A 12,710-nucleotide genomic window follows, 5' to 3' on the forward strand; every position below is an offset into this window, starting at 1 on the left:
GAAGGTTTGGTTATGAGTCTTAGTATTTGCTTTGAAATACTGCTAGGTAGAGTCTTTCAGATGCCTTCTGCAGTAGACTCCTGTCATACATTCAATGCACATCCCATTTGTCTTTCTAAATGAGGATTGAACATCTTACCCTGTGTGTGCTTTCTTGATTATCTTTTTTAGGTGTACAGATTTCATTACGTTTATCATATTTTGTAGGTCTATATAAGTGAGTATATACTGTGTTTGTCTTTCTCTTTCTGGGATACTTCACTCAAAATTATCTTTTCTAGATCCCACCATTTGCCTACAAGTTTCATGATTTCCTCATTTTTGATTGCTGAGTAGTATTTCATTGTGTAAAAATACCACAATTTTTGTATCCATTCCTCCGTTGATGGACATCTGGGTTGTTTCCAGGTTCTGGTTATTACAAATAAAGCTGCTATAAACATGGTTGAGCAAATGTCCTTGTTGTGTATTTGAGCAAATTTTGGGTATATACCTAGCAGTGGTATAGTTGGGTCTTGAAAAACCACTATTCCTAATTGTCTGATAAAGTGCCAGATAGACTTCCAAAGTGGTTGTACCAGTTTATATTCCCACCAACAGTGGAGGAGGGTTCCCCTTTCTTCACAACTGCTCCAGTATGTGTTGTCACTTCAGTTTTTCATCTTGGCCATTCTGATAGTTGTAAGGTGAAATCTCAGGGTCATTTTGATTTGCATTTCCCTAATGGCTAATGAGGTTGAACATTTTTTTAAATGTTTCTCTACCATTCACTATTCCTCTATTGAGAATTCTCTGTTTAGCTCTGTTTCCCATTTTTTAATTGGATTACTTGGTTTGTTGCTTTTCAGCTTCTTTAGTTCTTTATATATACTGGATATTAGGCCTCTGTCAGATAAAGGGTTGGTGAAGATTCTTTCCCGATCTGTAGGCCGTCGTTTTGTTTTGATGATGGTGTCCTTTGCGTTACAGAAGCTTTTCAGTTTCATGAAGTCCCATTTATTGATTGTTGCTCTTAGAGCCTGTGCTGTTGGTGTTCTGTTCAGGAAGTTGTCTCCTGTGCCAATGAGTTCTAGGCTGTTCCCTACTTTTTCTTCTAACCGATTTAATGTGTCTGGTTTTATGTTGAGGTCTCTGATCCTCTTGTACTTTAGTTTTGTGCAGGGTGATAAATATGGATCTATTTTCATTTTTCTACATGTAGACATCCAGTTGGTCCAGCACCATTTGTTGAAGATGCTGTCTTTTTTCCACTGAATGGATTTGGCTTCTTTGTCAAAAATCAAGTATTCATAGGTTTGTGGGTTTATTTCTGGATCTTCTATTCGGTTCCATTGATCCTCCTTTTTGTTTCTATGCCAATACCATGCAGTTTTTATTACTATTGCTCTGTAGTACAGCTTGAGATCAGGGATGGAGATACCTCCAGATGATCTGTTGTTGTACAGGATTGTTTTAGAGATTCTGGGTTTTTTGTTTCTTCATATGAAGCTGAGAATCTTTTTTTTCAAGGTCTGTAAAGAATTAAGTTGGTATTTTGATGGGAATTGCATTGAATCTGTAGATTGCTTTTGGCAGGATGGCCATTTTCACAATGTTAATCCTACCAATCCATGAGCACGGGAGATCTTTCCATCTTCTGATATCTTCTTCGATTTCTTTCTTCAGAGACTTGAAGTTTTTCTCAAACAGGTCTTTCACTTGCTTGGTTAGTGTCACCCCAAGGTACTTTGTGTTATTAGTGGTTATTGTGAAGGGTGTTGTTTCCCTAATTTCTTTTTTGGCCCTTTGTCTTTGGTATACAGGAGGGTTTCTGATTTTTTTGAGTTGATTTTGTATCCTGCCACTTTCCTGAAGGTGTTTATCAGCTGAAGAATTTCTCTGGTTGAATTTTTGGGGTCACTCATGTGTACTATCATATCATCTGCAAATAGTGACACTTTGATCTCTTCCTTTCCGATTTGTATCCCCTTGATCTCCTTTAGTTGTCTTATGGCTCTGGCTAGGACTTCAAGTACTATGTTGAAGAGATACGGAGAGAGTGGGCAGCCTTGTCTTGTCCCTGATTTCAGTGGGATTGACTTAAATTTCTCTCCATTGAGTTTGATGTTGGCTATAGGCTTGCTGTATATTGCCTTTACTATGTTAAGGTATGTACATTTTATCCCTGATCTCTCTAAAACTTTAAACATGAATGGGTGTTGGATTTTGTCAAATGTTTTTTCAGCATCTAAGGAGATAAACATATGGTTTTTCTCCTTCAGTTTGTTTATGTGGTGGATTACGTTGATAGATTTCCCTATGTTGAACCACCCTTGTATGCCTGGGATGAAGCCTACTTGGTCATGGTGGATGAGATCTTTGATGTGTTCTTGGATTCTGTTTGCAAGTATTTTATTGAGTATTTTTGTGTCACTGTTCATAAGAGAGATAGGTCTGAAGTTCTCTTTTTTTGTTGGGTCTTTGTGTGGTTTAGGTATCCAGGTGACTGTCGCTTCATAGAATGAGTTTGATAATGTTCCTTCTGTTTCTATTTTGTGGAATAGTTTGAGGAGAATTGGTGTTAACACTTCTTTGAAGGTCTGGTAGAATTCTGAGATGAAACCATCTGGCCCAGGGCCATTTTTGGAGGGGAGACTGTTAATGACTGCTTCAATTTCCTTGGGGATATAGGGCTATTCAGTCTTTCTACCTGATCTTGACTTAATGTTGGTAGATGGAATCTATCAAAAAAATTGTCTATTTCATTTAGATTTTCAAATTTTGTAGTATGACCTAATGATTGTTTGGATTTCCTAAGTGTCTGTAGTTGTGTCACCCTTTTCATTTCTGATTTTGCTGATTTGGATAGATTCTCTCTGCTTTTTAGTTAGTTTGGCTCAGGGTTTGTCAATCTTGTTGATTTTCTCAAAGAACCAGCTCTTGGTTTCATTGATTCTTTGAATAGTTTTATTTGTATCTAATTGATTGATTTTAGTCCTGAGTTTGATAGGGTTTTCAGTTGGGCAATTAAGGTGCTTGTACATGATGTCATAAATTTCTTCTTGAAGGTACTTAGTCCTATAAATTTTCCTCTGAACACTGCTTTCAATGTGTCTCATAAATTTGGGTATGTTTTGTCTTCATTTTCATTGAAAATCTTTAATTTCATTGGAAGCCTTTAATTTCTTTCTTTATTTCTTCCTTAACCCAGCTGTCATTGAGTAGCAAGTTGTTCAGTTTCCATGTGCCTGTAGGCTGTTTGTTATTTGGTTGTTGTTGAAGTTGAGCTTTAGTCCATGGTGGTCAGATAGAATACAAAGGATTATTTCAATCTTTTTGTATCTGTTGAGACTTGCTTTGTGTCCACCTATATGGTCTATTTTGGAGAAGGTTCCATGCAGTGCTGAAAAGACGGTATACTCTTTTGAATCTGGGTGAAAAGATCTGTAGACTTCTATTAGGTCCATTTGATTTAGGATCTCTGTAAGTGTTTTTATTTCCCTATTTGTTTTCTGTCTAGTTGATCTGTCCCTTGGTGAGAGTGGAGTGTTGAAGTCTCCCACTATTAAGGTATTAGGATCAATGTGTGATTTAAGCTTTAATATTGTTTCATTTATGAATGTAGGTGCTCTTGTATTTGGGGCATAGATATTCAAAATTGTGATGTCCTCTTGGTGGATTTTTCCTTTGATGAGAATATAGTGGCCTTCCTTATCTTTTTTGATTAACTTTGGTTGAAAGTCTATTTTATTAAATATTAGGATGGCTACTCCAGCTTGTTTTCTGGAACCATTAACTTGAAAAACATTTTTCCAGCCCTTTACTCTAAGGTAGTGTTTATCTTTGTTGCATAGGTGTGTTTCTTGCATGCAACAGAATATTAGATCCTGTTTCTGCAACCATTCTCTTAGTCTGTATCTTTTTATTGGGGAGTTGAGTCCGTTGATATTGATAGATACTAGTGACCAACAATTGTTATTTTCTTTTTATGTGGGGTTGGTGGTGTTGCTGAGTTTCATTGCTTGTATTCTTTTGGTTTTTTTGTTGTGTAGTTATCTATTTCCTCTGTTTTCTTAGATATAGTTGTTTTCTTTGGGTTGGAGTTTCCCTTCTAGTACCTTCTGTAGAACTGGGTTACTGTGTAGATATTGTTTAAATTTGGTTTTGTCATGGAATATTTTGAATTCTCCTTCTATGTTGATTGAAAGTTTTGCTGGTTATAGTAGTCTGGGTTGGAATCTGTGGTCCCTTAAGGACTGCATGATTTCTGTCCAGGTCCTTCTGGCTTTCATAGTTTCTGTTGAGAAATCTGGTGTGATTCTGATAGGTCTACCTTCATATGTTACTTGGCCTTTTTCCCTTGCTGCTTTTAATTTTTTTTTTCTTTGTTCTGTAGTTTCAGTGTTTTGACTATAATGTGACGTGAAGAATTTCTTTTCTGGTCTAGTCTATTTGGTGTTCTGTAGGCCTCTTGTATGTTTATGGACATCTCTCTATTTAAGTTGGGAAAATTTTCTTGTATGATTTTCTTAAAAATATTTTCCGGTCCTTGGAGTCTAGAATCTTCTTTTTCTTCTGCTCCTATTATTTTTAGGTTTTGTCTTTTCATGGTGTCCTTTATTGCTTGGATGTTTTGTGTTTGGAACTTTTCTGATTTTATTTTTTTCTTTAAGAGACGTGTCAATTTCTGCAAGTGTATCTTCGGCTCCTGAGATTCTGCCATCTCTTATATTCTGTTGGTGATGCTTACCTTTGTAGTTCCTTAACTTTTTTCTATGTTCTCCAGCTCCAGGGTTTTCTCAGTTTGTGTTTTCTTTATTGATTCTAATTCTGTTTTCATGTCTTGCACCATTTCCTTCATCTGTTTGAATGTGGAGTCCTGCTTTTCAATGATGGCTTCTATTTTTTTGTTCGTTTCCTCTCTATATATCATTAATTGTGCCTCTACTTCTTTGGCTGTATTTCCCTGTATTTCTATGAGAGCTTTGTTTATTTCTTCTTTATTTGCCTTCATTTGTGTGGACATTTCTCTGAGAGCTTTATTTCTTTCCTCTTTGTTCGTCTCCATTTCTTTGGCTAATTCTCTGAGGGCTTTGTTCATTTCATTTTTATGGGCCTCTAATAGCTGGAAAAACATAGTTTTGAAGTCGTTTTCTTGTAAATCTAGTGAACTGAAGTGTCCATTGGTTTGTGGGGTTGCTGGTGATGTAATTATGTCCAGATTTTTGTTAGGTGTGTTCTTACATCTTCCTCTATCCTTCTGGTTATTTATAACCCTCACTGTTTACTCCTCGAGTTTGTAGTTCAGCCTAAGATGGTCTTTTTCTGTTTTCTGGACTGTTTTTTCAGGAAGCTGAGAGAGGTTCACTGGTTTGGGAGTGTGTGTTGTAGTTTCAGTTTTACGTAAGTAAGGAATGTGATGCTAGCGCTATTCGCATGTGCTTTTTGTGAGTGCAGTTTGTGTGTGCGGATTCTCTGACTATTGCAGTGGCCTACAGGCCAAACTAGTATGCATCTCTGGGATTCAGGGATTGTTTGCCTGGATTATACTGGTGGAACCACAAGGCAGAGGCTTCAGCGTTGGGTCGCTATCTGAAGAATCCCTATAATGCCCACACTAGGGGTGAGGGTGGCAGGGATCTCATCTGGTTACTTGCGTAGAGAGGCCCTGGGTCTGGGGCAAACTCTCCCTAGAAGGCTCACTCACTCTCTTGCAGGACCAGTTGGAATGCACAGGAGTTCCCCTTGCTCTCTACTTTCTGATTTGGTCCTGCTGCGGAAAATGCACCCTGTGGGATAATAGTCAGCTCTGTGGCACTGTGGCAGCAGGACTCGGTGTCCACCTGTCCTGTGTGCTGCCTCTCTGTCCTTCCCCTCTGCCAGGGAAGAGTTATGTTGGCTGGTCCCGTGGTAGCTTGGGAAAGAGTTGGGTTGAGTGTCCTCAATCCCAGATCCCGGGCCCAGATCTCTCTGCCAGAAGCAGCCTGGCATTAGAACCTGTGTTTACTGGTTCTGGGAGAGTCCAGTTAGGGTTGAGTGTCCTCAGATCCAGAACTCAGGTTTCTCTGCCAGGGGCCACTGGGTAAGCTGGAGAGGGAATGCTGTGTCCTGTGGTAGGCTGCCTCTCTGTCCTTCCCCTCTGACTTTCCCCTCTGCTAGGGCAAGCTTATGGCAGCACTCTCAGGGGATTGCCAGAAGGGTTTGGGACTTCTCAGTCCCCGATCCTGAGCCAGGTTTCTCTGCCAGGGGCCAGGGGCTGCCGGTGCTAGGACTTGGTTCTAGACTTTATTGCTCTGGACACTGGAGAGTCTCAGGACTTGTTGAATGACCACAGTCCCAGATCCCAAGCTGAAGTTTGTTTGCTAGGAGCAGTCGGCAGCACTGGGGTCTGGGCACTGTGAAGCCCCTGTGTGCCTCTCTATTCTTCTGCTCCGACAGGCAGGGTTATGGAGGTGTTCTCCTTCTCGGGGGAGTGCCGGAAAGGACTGGGTCTTCTCAGACCTGGATCTCAGGTTGTTTTCTTCTTCTTCTTCTTCTTCTTCTTCTTCTTCTTCTTCTTCTTCTTCTTCTTCTTCTTCTTCTTCTTCTTCTTCTTCTTCTTCTTCTTCTTCTTCTTCTTCTTCTTCTTCTTCTTCTTCTTCTTCTTCTTCTTCTTCTCTTCTTCTTCTTCTTCTTCTTCTTCTTCTTCTTCTTCTTCTTCTTCTTCTTCTTCTTCTTTTGGTGGGAGCTGCAGCTCTCACTGGGGCTGGGGTACAGACATTGTGGTCTGTGGCAGATTCTGCTGGATGCCTCCTGCCTCCTTCAAAGAGAGAGTAGGATGTTGGGTATGGAGAAGTGCCTGGGGATCACCTCTGGGGGTGTCTCCTCCTGGAGGAGTCTGCTGTGACCTGATTCTAGATGGACTCAGTTCATGGTTAGTCTCTTTCTTCTTGGAAGTCTAGATAAATCTGTTCTGGGTTGATCAGCCCCTTCACTCACCAATTTCCGCATTGTAGGTCCTCTGCCCTTCAGCTAAGCTGCACACTAGCTGCCCACCATCTTCAGATCCCCCTTTTTTAAATTTTTATTAATTACACTTTATTCACTTTGTATCCCCCCATAAATCCCTCCCTCTTCCCCTCCCAATCTTGCCTTCCCACCCCCTTCTTTTCTAATTTCCACCATTTGCCTGCAAATTTCATGATTTCCTTCTTTCTAGTTTCTGAGGAGTGTTCCCTTGTGTGAATGTACTACAATTTCTGTATCCATTCCTCAACTGAGGGACATCTGAATTGTTCCCAGATTCTGCCTATTATGAATAAAACTGCTATGAACATGGTTGAGCAAATGTAATTGTTATATACTTGAGCATAGTTTGGATATATAACTAAGAGTGGTATAGATGGAGGTAGCACCATTTCTAACTGTCTGAGAAAGTGCCAGATTGATTTCCAAAGTGGTTGCATTCCCACCAGCAGTGGAGGAAGGTTCCCCATTCTCCTCATCCTTTCCCACATGTGTTGTCACTTGAATTTTTGATCTTAGGCCTTCTGATGGGTGTAAGGTGAAATCTCAGGGTCGTTTTGATTTGCATTTCTCTGATGACTATGGATGTTGAGCATTTCTTTAAGTGTTTCTCTGCCATTCGATGTTCCTCTATTGAGAATTCTCTGTTTAGCTCTGTACCCCATTTTTAATTGGATTATTTGGTTTGTTGGTGTTTAATTACTTGAGTTCTTTATATATTCTAGATACTAGTTCTCTATCAGATATAGGGTTGGTGAAGATCCTTTCCTAATCTGTAAGTTGTCATTTTGTTCTGATGACAGTGTCCTTTGCTTTACAGAAGGTTTTCAGTTTCATGAGGTCCCACTTATTGATTGTTGCTCTTAGACCCTGTCCTGTTGGTGTTCTGTTCAGGAAGTTGTCTCCTGTGCCACTGAGTTCATGGCTTTTCCCCACCTCTTTATTTAACAGATATAGTGTTTCTGGTTTTATATTGTAGTCTTTGATCCACTTGGACTTCAGTTTTGTTGAGGGTATAAATATGGATCTTTTTTTGTTTGTTTGTTTGTTTTTCTTCATGTAGATTTCCAGGCTGACCAGCACCATTTGTTGAAGATGCCATCTTTTTTCCATTGTATGGTTTTGGCTTCTTTGTCAAAAATAAAGTATTCGTAGGTGTGTGAGTTTATTTATGGGTCTTTGATTCAATTCCATTGATCCACTATTCTGTTTCTATGCCAGTATCATGCAGTTTTTATCACTATTGTTCTGTAGTACAGCTTGAGATGAGGGATGGAGAAAGCTCTAGAAGATCTGTTTTTGTACAGGATTGTTATAACAAATCTAGGTCTTTTGTTTTTCCATATGAAATTGAGAATTGTTCTTTCAAGTTCTGTAAAGAATTGTGTTGGTAATTTGATAGGAATTGCATTGAATCCGTAGATTGCTTTTGGTAAGATGGCCATTTTCACTATGTTAATCCTACCAATCCACAAGCATGGGGGATCTTTCCATATTCTGATATCTTCTTCAATTTCTTTCTTCAGAGATTTGAAGTTTTTTTTTTTTTTCAAACAGGTATTTCACTTGCTTGGTTAGACCCATACCAAGGTACTTTATGTTATTTGTAGATATTGTAAAAGGTGTAGTTTTCCTAATTTCTTTCTCAGCTGTTTGGTTGCCAAGAAATTTTTTATTGAATGCTCATGGCATGAGTTACTACTTAAAATTAATAATTGAGGGTTAGAACTAAGCACATTTCTTAATTTTTCAATTTTGTAATAAAGTCACAGCTGTTGAAAAAAATCGATTTCTTTTAACGCAAATGTAAATAAACAATTAGAGAGGAAACACCATCATTACATTTTAAGGCTAGCAATATGACTAAAGTAAAGACTATCTAGATACATTAAAAAATTATGTATTTATTTATTTTAAAACTTTTCTTATTTTGTTTTATTTTGCTTTTTACAATTTATTCATTTTATATCACACTTGTAGCCCCCCACGTCATCTCCTCCCACTTCTACCTTCCCTTCTCTTCCCCTCCATCCCCTTCTGCTAGTCCACTGAAAGGTGAGTCCTCCTTCCCTGCCATCTCACTTTAGCTTATGTCTCATCATACTGCCTGAATCCTCTACCTCTGTTACCTCTCAAGTTCTTATCAACAGGGGAAGTCATCAAAGAGTAGGCACCCTAGGTCATGACAGAGGCAGCCACTGCTTCCCTTACTCAGGAATCCACATGGAGACTGAGCTACCTATGGGTTACATCTGAGCAGGGGGTCTAGGTCCTTTTTATGCATGGTCCTCCATTGGTATATCAGTCTCTACAGGATCCCCTGGGTCCAGATATTTTGGCTTTGTTAGTCTACTTGTGGAGCTCCTATTCCCTCCTGATCTTTCTATGTCCTCCCCCTTCTCCCAAAGGTCCCTGCACTCTTCCCAAAGTTAGGGTATGAGTCTCAGCATCTGCTTTAATCCCCTGTTGGGTGGAACCTTTCAGAGAACATCTATGGTTGGCTCTTATTCTCTTCCTTCTCTCTTGTGGTGTCTATTCCATTTTCCTTTCTGAAAGAGAATTAAGCATCCTCCCTAGAGTCCTCCTTGTGTTTTAGTTTCTTTAAGTCTGTAGATTTTAGTATGGTTATTCTATCTTATATGGCTAATATCTGTGTATAAGTGAGTATATACCATGCATGTTTTTCTGTTTCTGGATTACCTCACTCATGATGATCTTTTCTAGTTCCATCTATTTGATTGAAAATTTCATGATTTCCTTTTTTTTAAATAACTGTTTGACTGCACCTGTATGACTTATTAATCATTTCTAACAGTTCAGATGATTTGTTGAACTCTTTTTCCTGTGACATTTTTTATGGCAAATGTTGGTTATTTAACAGTTTTAATACAATTCCTACTTTTATGATAGTCATATAATACAGTTAATAAGTAAACTATTATAAATAATAAAATTTGTTATTTATATAACTCAAGAGTTAGCCTAAAGAATAACTGAGGCTAGGCAATTCAGTATTATAGTAAATAAAGAGAAGAGCTCTAATAACCTTTTAAAGTAGTAGTTTTAATTAAATTCTAATTTAAGGAAATCATAACTATATACTATAAGGTAATTGTGAGATTTTTTTAGGTACAACAATGAAATGATTCAATAGTTATGTAGGAAGCACAGAAAATGTATTTTCTAAGGCTATATACTAAAATATTTATGAATGAACTTCATGGTATGCCTAAGCTAGCCTTCAATAATGCTTTTTAGATATCAGAATAAATAAAAAAGAAAATTCAAATGAGTATACTTACATAACACAACAAGTGTTCATTGGAGTGAGTTCATACCCCCTGTGATCCAGAATTTTCTTGTATATACAGAAAGTTTATGATTAGCATCTGAAATAGAAAATAACACAATAGTATCTGCAGAAAGTTACAGGCTCTTGCACTAAACCATTCAGGAACACTCATCAAAGTTCACAACTTCAGACGTTTCATTTGCTTGACATTTTTAACACTGTTAAAAATGGAACGAGTAACCTCTGATGTATTAGTGCTTATGAAATTATCTAAAGAAATACAGTTCCCTTAACTCTATTGCTTTGGCATATAAACAAAAGCACAATAACTAATTATTCCCATAAATATATTGTGGCTGTCTTTAATCTTATGCCTGTCTTACTATTCTAATAAAATATTTCCTTTTTATTCACAAAGTCTATAACAAATAGCACATTAATTCATGAATTAATCCCCAAATCTTATTTATTCTGTCATACCTGAGCAATTTTATTTTGAATATATTATTTTGCATAGTTTTGAATTTATATGAAACTCATTTTGATCTGAAAATTTTAAGTAATTGTATATATCCATGACCAGATAAAACCTTATCTGACAGCATTAGGTACATTATTCTAAACTGGAAAAAAAAAAGGCTCCTATGCTAGACATCAATTTCATTTTTAACTAAGTTGCCTATTTCATTTTATGTCTCATCGAGTTTCTTTCCTTTGGGGGAAGTGTTTTTTTGGTTGTTTGTTTATTAGTCTGCTTCTTTGTTTGTTTTTCGGGAAAGGGTTTCTCTGTGTAACTTTGGCTGTTCTGTACTCACTTTGTAGACCAGGCTGGTCTCAAACTCATAGAGATCTGCCTGGTTCTGCCTCCCAGGGTCCTTGGATTATAGGTGTGTGCCGGTGACTGGCCTCATAAAGTCTCTTAAATAAAACATTATATAACTAAACATTTATTTAATGAACACAAGCATTTTGTACTTCCAAAATACAAGAAGAGATGTTATCCTATTCATATTTATATTTAGAGAAAGAAAAGTTTAAACACCCTCTCTCAAAGCAATTTTCTGTGTAATGGTTGCTAATCTCCATCTTCAACCTGTATAATCATGAGCCTGTAGAAAAGTCAATTATGAACCCATTGTTTTCATGGGTCACCATTTTATTTTGGTAGAGAACATGGCAGGGCAATATAGAATCATTTATGAGATAATGAAAGAACTAAATGGAGTGAGATGTTCAAGTGAGCTACATTCCCTCATCAGGTGTAGTAGCAGAGAGAAGAGCCCAGCAAAGAAAGTGGAACAGCTACAGAACTCTCAACAACAGAGGTAAAATACTCTACAGAAGGTATAGACACACTTCTTAGACATGAAACAAATGTGCATACATTCAGGATCTGCAGACAAATTTTTAAAAAATCCAATTCTTACTATTCTGTTTCTATTACCAAATTCAGATTCAGGGGGTGAAAACATTTATGGTTTACTTATTCAGCTGGGCGTGTTATTATCTGCACTGATATATGCTACAAAATCACAATGTTTAAACTTTTTTTTATTTAATAAAATTTAATGATCTCTAAATTCTAAAACATAAGAATAATATTCACGGTCACGTCAATTTAAGTAGAAATGACAGGCTATTAAGAATGATGGACATAGTAGTCTGGGTATTATACTAAAGGTTTTCAATTAGAATATTCAACAAATAAAAGTAAACTTGAAATTATTTTCCATCTCACATTATATTATTCCACCTTATCAAAAACTCAACATCATATGTGATTATGTCAGATTAGGGGTGAATCTTCAATTTTACTCAGTATACTAAAAAATTTAATGCTTCATGCATACTTGTCAAAATTCTTCTTCTAAAACTCTTGTATTTATGTGTGTTGTTGACAAATGAGAGAAAGTTTTGAATTTTCCATTATTTATCTAGAATAAACACATCATCATTTCTCTAAAAAAGCTTATTTTTTATTGGAAAGGAAGCATAAGAACCCATAAAAATCCAGCCCACAGCTCTAGCTACCTCCTGAGGAGGGCTCTAGTGCCTCAAGAACATCCAGCCTCGAACCCACGACTCTACCCATCTTCTCAATTAGGCTGCTGGGCCCCAGGAAGAGCTCCAGCCCACTGTTCTACCTGCCTTCCCAGATGACTTGTCAGGCTCTAGGATCATTCAACTCCACCCAAGTTCTTGGGAAGTCCAGCAGGCATCAGGAATACCTGCATAAGACCTAGGACAACCATGTGGCTAAAGTCCAGTATAAGAACACAACGAGAGTGATATAAATATGGTACCATCAGAATCCAGCTATCCTACTGCAGCAAGCCTTGGATATCCTAACACAGATGAAACACAAGAAAATTACTTTAAATCTATCTTTATGAAGATGATAGAGGAACTTAAAGAGGGAACAAATGAATCCCTT

Source organism: Meriones unguiculatus, chromosome 8, assembly GCF_030254825.1.
Source record: "Meriones unguiculatus strain TT.TT164.6M chromosome 8, Bangor_MerUng_6.1, whole genome shotgun sequence".
Taxonomy (NCBI): Eukaryota; Metazoa; Chordata; class Mammalia; order Rodentia; family Muridae; genus Meriones; species Meriones unguiculatus.